This window comes from Lynx canadensis, chromosome D4, assembly GCF_007474595.2.
Source record: "Lynx canadensis isolate LIC74 chromosome D4, mLynCan4.pri.v2, whole genome shotgun sequence".
Classification (NCBI taxonomy): domain Eukaryota; kingdom Metazoa; phylum Chordata; class Mammalia; order Carnivora; family Felidae; genus Lynx; species Lynx canadensis.
This window is the reverse complement of record NC_044315.2, coordinates 46,220,653-46,226,652: the sequence shown is the minus strand read 5'-3', so window position 1 is coordinate 46,226,652 and position 6,000 is coordinate 46,220,653. Positions and strand designations below refer to the sequence as shown.

Genomic DNA, 6,000 nt, shown 5'->3' with positions numbered 1-6,000 from the left:
TCCAGCATTAAACTCTCGAGCCTCCATGACTTCGGATGCTGATTGAATCGGACTTTGTGTTTCTTAAAGTAAACACATTAATTCTAAACGTTCGGTTAGCTCAGGCTGCTCGGCCTGTCAGGTGAGGCCGCAGACTGATGTTGGAGCAGTAGCTGGCGTGTTCAATTAGCAAAAAGGTTTAATGGCAACCACCCCAGACCCTCTTGCCTCTGGTACTTTATAGATGCAACATTTCCTTAAAACGACATTTTAAATATTAGCTAATAAGAGAGCTGTGTCAACAGCTTTGATGGATTTATACCTGAACAGCCATTACATCATATACCCCGTACCCACTCTTCCAAAATCACCCTTTGCTAATTTTTTCCCCAATTCTTATGTTTCTTCTGGAGAAAACACTCCTACTTTTAGTAAGAACGGCATCTATTTGTTATCTTCTGTCACTGGCCTGTGTTTTCCAAAAGAAGACCGTCTGGGGCATCTGGGTGGCTCAGTCGGTTAAGCCTCTGACTTCAGCCCAGGTCATGATCTCAGTTCCCGAGTTCGAGCCTCACATCGGGCTCTGTGCTGACAGCTCAGAGCCTGAAGCCTGCTTCAAATTCCCTGTCTCCCTCTCTCTTTGCCCCTCCCCAACTCGTTCTCTCTCTTTCTCTCTCTCTCTCTCTCTCTCTCTCTCTCTCAAAAATAAAGAAGCATTAAGAAAAAATTAAAAATAAAGGGAGACTGTCTGTTACACTGAATGCTTGCATTTAACAGCTACCGACCCTGAACGCTACTCACATTTTGTTCTTTGCAGTGTTGCACAAAATTTACTTTTTTTCGAGCTCTGTGCCAGACTTCTCAAACCTCAAGCCGTCATCATTTTATGAGATGATTTTTCCAAAAGCAAATTACAGGCTCATGAATTAAGTAAGTGTTGGACCAGAAATGGTGCTTAGTTTTGAAAGTGACTCATTCGTGCGTGTATGAAAAGTCAGGTTAATGCCTCTCTACACACGTTTATAGATAGACATGGTGGACTAGAGAACACAAACCTCAACTCAAAATAAATTATTTTCCAAAAGTTTATTTGCAAATTGATGTGTTCCCCCTAAGCTAAATATATTTTAATTTATGTGAGTATTTAACTTGCGTAAGTGAGGCCTATTTTCCCGTGAAACCAACCCTAACCAAGACTGATGTTGTTCAGTTCAACAAACCTGTGCTGGGCTCCTGCCAGGCATCAGGTGAGGTTCTACGAGCCAGGCGTATTAAGGTGAGTAAGACAGAGTGCTGTCTTCAAGAATTTACAAGATAACAAGACGATTTATTTTTATGGGAAAACCATTCAAAGCTCTTCTTTGGAAGCCTGAACACGTATCATCCTTCGCTCTGCTGGTGGTCTCCTCATCTCCCTCCACCTGCCACCTGGAGCAGAGACCCTCCTATGTATGGTTCCAATACAAGGTGATCACTGCATAGGGTGTTACTGAAGCAAAGAGGGTAGTCGTCCAAGATAGAGATGGGTAATGGGAATACAAATGGATAGAAAGATTTCCTAAAGGAAATGATAGCTCAGTTGAATTCTGAGGGATGGAGAGAATTTAGTAAACCAGCGGTCCTCAGAAAGTGCGGGCTTCGGACCTGTAGCGTCAACATGGCCCGGAACTTGTTAAAAATATAAATGATTGGACTCCAGCCCAGAGTGGCTGAGTCGGAATCTCTGAGGGTGGGGGTCCACAATCTGAGTTTGAACAAGCCCTCAAGATGATTCTGGTGTGCAGTAAGGTTTGAAACCCGCTGCAATAAGGCAAGTTTTCAGGCAGTAGAGCAAGAAGAGGGGCTGGTGATTTTTCAGGGAGTGAATTATGTGAGCAAACACTCAGAACAGTTGTAGTCGATCTCCCAGCTGTTTGAGCATTGGTTGTTAGCAGCTCACAGCTGTGCTCTTCTGAGAATTGCTCCAGACTAAGGGAGGTGACCTGCCTGGGAATGCCTGGGAGACTGTGCCCTTTCCAAAAGAGGCCAACAATCAATGATGGACAGACTTGGAGATATAAAAGGCCGGTTCCCCTATCTCAAAAGAGAAAACTCTGTGGTATAATTCATGCTCCAGAGCTCCCTATAGGATCAGCTGAACTCATGTCTTTGCCTGGCATATTTCCCTGTCCCATCCTGCTTCCCTTGCTCTGTTTCAGGCTTCTCCTGTGAGCATTCCCTCCATAAATCCCTGGCACAGAATCCACACAGTGGGCAGTTTCTAGGGAACCCAAACCAGGTCAATGGCACGCAGTTTAAGAATGCATGGGGAGCTGCAGGAGATTTGCATTGATGGAGCATAAGGTGAAAGTCAGAGAGTGGCGAGAAAGGAAGCTGGAGGGGTGTGAGGAACAAGTCTGTGAGGTACTTTGGGCAACAATTCATAAGAGCATCAAAATTCACACACACACACACACACACACTGAACTTCAATACACATAAAGTATTGACGTGGGTGAGGGAGGGGAAAGGGAGTGCCACTTTGGATTGCAAGGACAGTATCTTCCCTCCTTACAATAATCATTTACATTCTACCTGTCATCAGGCACCAGATATAAGGAGACTCCTAGATCCAAGCCACAGAGGTCAGGGGCTGTGTGATCACTTGGAGAAACGGAGATTCTCAGAGATCTCAAAGGGAAAGAAGGACTGGCAAAGAGAAGAACCGGGTAACCCTCTAAGTGACGGGAGATTGTAAGGAAAGAGACTCTGGGATGAGGAGAAAAGATAAAGACCAAAAAAATGAGACTCAGTGAGGGCCAGTCATGGCTTCATTCTTTCCGTCTCTATCTTCTTCAGCTTCTTCTTTCCTTGACTCCGGGAGCTCCGGCCAGTGCAAACTACTTGGGGCACATTTCCATTCCAGGGCAGTTCAATCGTCATACACGTTCTTTTCTTCTAAGAGCTCCTGCTTTCCTTTCCTTCCCATCGGTGATTGCTTCTGACCGAAATCTCTCCGATTGGCTCCAGTGCAGTACAGCAATCCAGTCAACACTCCAAACTTCTCCCCTTCTCCTGTCGCTCAAGTAAGCACACATAGAGCATGTCCTAAGGGTTGTTTTCTCCTATTCGTGCAATAGAAAAATAGATCAGGCAGATGCCTTAGGTTACTGTTCCGACATTTTGATTGTCTGCCTTCCCTGGCATCCATTCCTTCTTCCTTTAAAAAAAATGTTGTTAATGTTTATTTATTTTTGAGAGAAAGAGAGAGTGCAAGTGTCGGGGGGGGGGGGACAGGGAGAGAGAGGGACAGTGGATCCAAAGCAGGCTCTATGCTGACAGCAGCGAGCCCCAAGTAGGGCTCGAACTCACAAACCGTGAGATCATGACCTGAGCCAAAATCATGAGTCGGATGCCTAACTGACAGAGCCATCCAGGTGCCCCACCCATACCTTCTTCTTCTGACAACAGTCCTCAGTCTCCTTTCAAGGTCCTCGCTGCCTCCATTCAGAATTCATTTGACCCGAAGGGATCTCCATCTGGGTCTCCAGCTGGATTCCCATTTGCTAGTTTTACCAAAGAAGGGGTCTCTTTCCCATTGATTCTATCCTGAAAACAGGAATGGTTGGAGATTCTATAACTATCATGCCACCACACATAGAGAGGATGGGCTTTCAGAGACTATACAAGGACTCTGAGAATAATGTTAGCACTGGAGGTGGAGTAAAACATTGCTCGATCCCTAAATTTAGCAGTGTCTGGCCAAGTCTACCGTGGACTTATCAGTATTGTCAAATACTAAATTCCCTTTTTTACTCTAAGCTACTTTGAACGTTTTTCTGTCCTTTTCGACAGAAAGTCTTCATGGATATGAGACGCCTTATATTTTTCAGAAAGTAAATATGACTGCATCTAATCTTTCTCCAGCCTTCACTCTTTTGCTGAAGAAATGTCTTCATCTTCCTTCTTTCATTTACACACAGTAACCCGAAAACGCATTCCGAGGAAAATTATTTTGGACTGTTGTGCCATATAAAACACAAAAGGAAAAAGATGCTCTGTAGTCACATAACTGTGGAACTTACTTCCTCTCACAAAGCTAAATTGGTTTCTTTACTGCAGGACTTCTCAGAGTCTTTAACATACACTTGATGTGCTAAATCCTTAAGGGAGAGTCATCACATGCCTGATGCCCCCAGTGGGTTGGCTGTGGAAATCTTATTTTCATCGAGTAATTATGGGACAAGATTACACGAAATACATTTCAGAAAATGAGGATCCAGCTGGAATTCTAGGTTCCATTCTCAACTGTTTGGCATTTAGGGGACTTTTGTTTCTCCCACCTGGGCCTTTTGGTCATTTCATCTGGTGAGGCCTAGAAGGGCTCTATATGAGAACAAGTTTGGAGGACACTGGGGTGAAGGAGAATGCCAGCTCAAGGAGAGGTATAAATAAGTGTGCTCCCCACCATCCAACATGAAACAAGGTTTCATCACCTTTGTACAGATCATAGGTCTTCAGTGGAATATGGTCATTTTATTGCTTCATGTTACATCCATTTGTGGAACTTGAAGTGGGTATATAAAAGCACATGAAAACTTCTGAAACCCATTAACTTAATAAAAAAAAAAACAGAAGTAACACAACAACAACAAAAACAACAACAACAAAAACCAACAACCTTTACCCGGGATATGAAAACCACTACACCAGTTAATTATCTTGAATGCATCCGAGCATAACAGATTTTAGAAAGTCACGTATAAGGTTTTGGCTGTACTTCCTGAAATGTTTTTGATGAGCTTTTAATGTTTTAAAAGTCTGACAGCTGCTCCTGAAAATTAAATGCTGTTTGTCAGCAAGCTACCGTTAACTCATTTCAATAAATAGGTAATTTGTTTCTTTAGAAAACACTTGAAAGCATTCACTGACATTTGAGTAAAGAAGAAAACCTGGGTAATTTGGGGTGGGGGGGGGCATCAAATCTGACGCACCCCCTCATCTTAAGCTCTCTGAAGGTAAGAAGGGGATTGGCACGAGACGGCAGACCTCTCGGTGTCTCCAGTGAAAGGAATCAAATTGCAAATGATTCTTTTTTTTTTTTACCACTTAACTTAGAGAAAATAGGTTACAGTATGAAAATCTGATTCCTCTGTGCGGTCTTTTGCATTTACTTTGAAGACTCAGATCATCCAGAGCCTCTCCCTGAACTCACACTTCCATGCATTAAGGAATGTTCTTATCACGGATTACATGAAATTCAGACATGTTCTTCCGAGAGCTTCTTGGTCAAGACGGTGTCTTCTGTAACAACCCTCTGATGCAGCTAGGAGTTTGCCAGAGCAGATCGGAGGTCATTCTATTTGTCCCCAGCCTTTGGAACTCCCAATTGTCTGTCTATCCACTCCATAGTTTAGAGACACAAACACACACAATCAATTTCTGGCCAGGCAAACAGAAACCACTGTAATATTTCAAAATACACAATTTTTTTTAAATACTTTTACATTTATTTTTGAGAGACAGAGTGGGAGTGAGGGAGGGGCAGAGAGAGGGGGGACGGAAGATCCAAAGCAGGCTCTGCACAGACAGCAAGGAGCCTGACATGGGGCTTGAACTCACGAGCATAAGGTCATGACCTGAGCTGAAGTTGGACACTCAACTGACTGAGCCACCCGGAGCGCCAATACAAAGGTTTTAAAACAGGGAATTAGTTGGGGCACCTGGGTGGCTCAGTCGGTTAAGCGTCCGACTTCGACTCAGGTCACGATCTCACGGTTCGTGGGTTCGAGCCCCGCATCCGGCTCTGTGCTGACAGCTCAGAGCCTGGAGCCTGTTTCAGATTCTGTGTCTCCCTCTCTCTCTGCCCCTCCCCGACTCGCACTCTGTCTTCCTCTGTCTCAAAAATAAATAAACATTACAAAACAGGGAATTAGTTACAACAGGTAATGGACAACCAAAAGAGTTTTGGGGAAGCTCAGAGAGGAAGCAGCTAGCACCCTAGGGCTGGGGTTAATGTGCCCTGTGAACTTGGACCGGGAG

The 6,000-nt window shown here is 44.2% G+C and overlaps 1 long non-coding RNA gene across 5 annotated transcripts in view; it reads right to left on the bottom strand.

Annotated features, from left to right (window-relative positions):
• Positions 1 to 661: 661 nt before the first annotated feature.
• Positions 662 to 6,000, bottom strand: part of LOC115500105 — a 52,732-nt gene continuing 47,393 nt past the window's right edge. For 2 of the 5 annotated variants that reach the window (XR_003964392.1, XR_003964395.1), the window contains 2 exons: positions 3,411 to 3,567; positions 662 to 3,083 (listed from right to left, as the gene is read on the bottom strand). This is a non-coding gene — a long non-coding RNA (uncharacterized LOC115500105). Of the gene's footprint in view, positions 3,084 to 3,410; positions 3,568 to 4,482; positions 5,363 to 6,000 lie in introns of those variants that run through there. The other 3 variants (XR_003964394.1, XR_003964396.1, XR_004344384.1) reach the window with 2 other exon arrangements.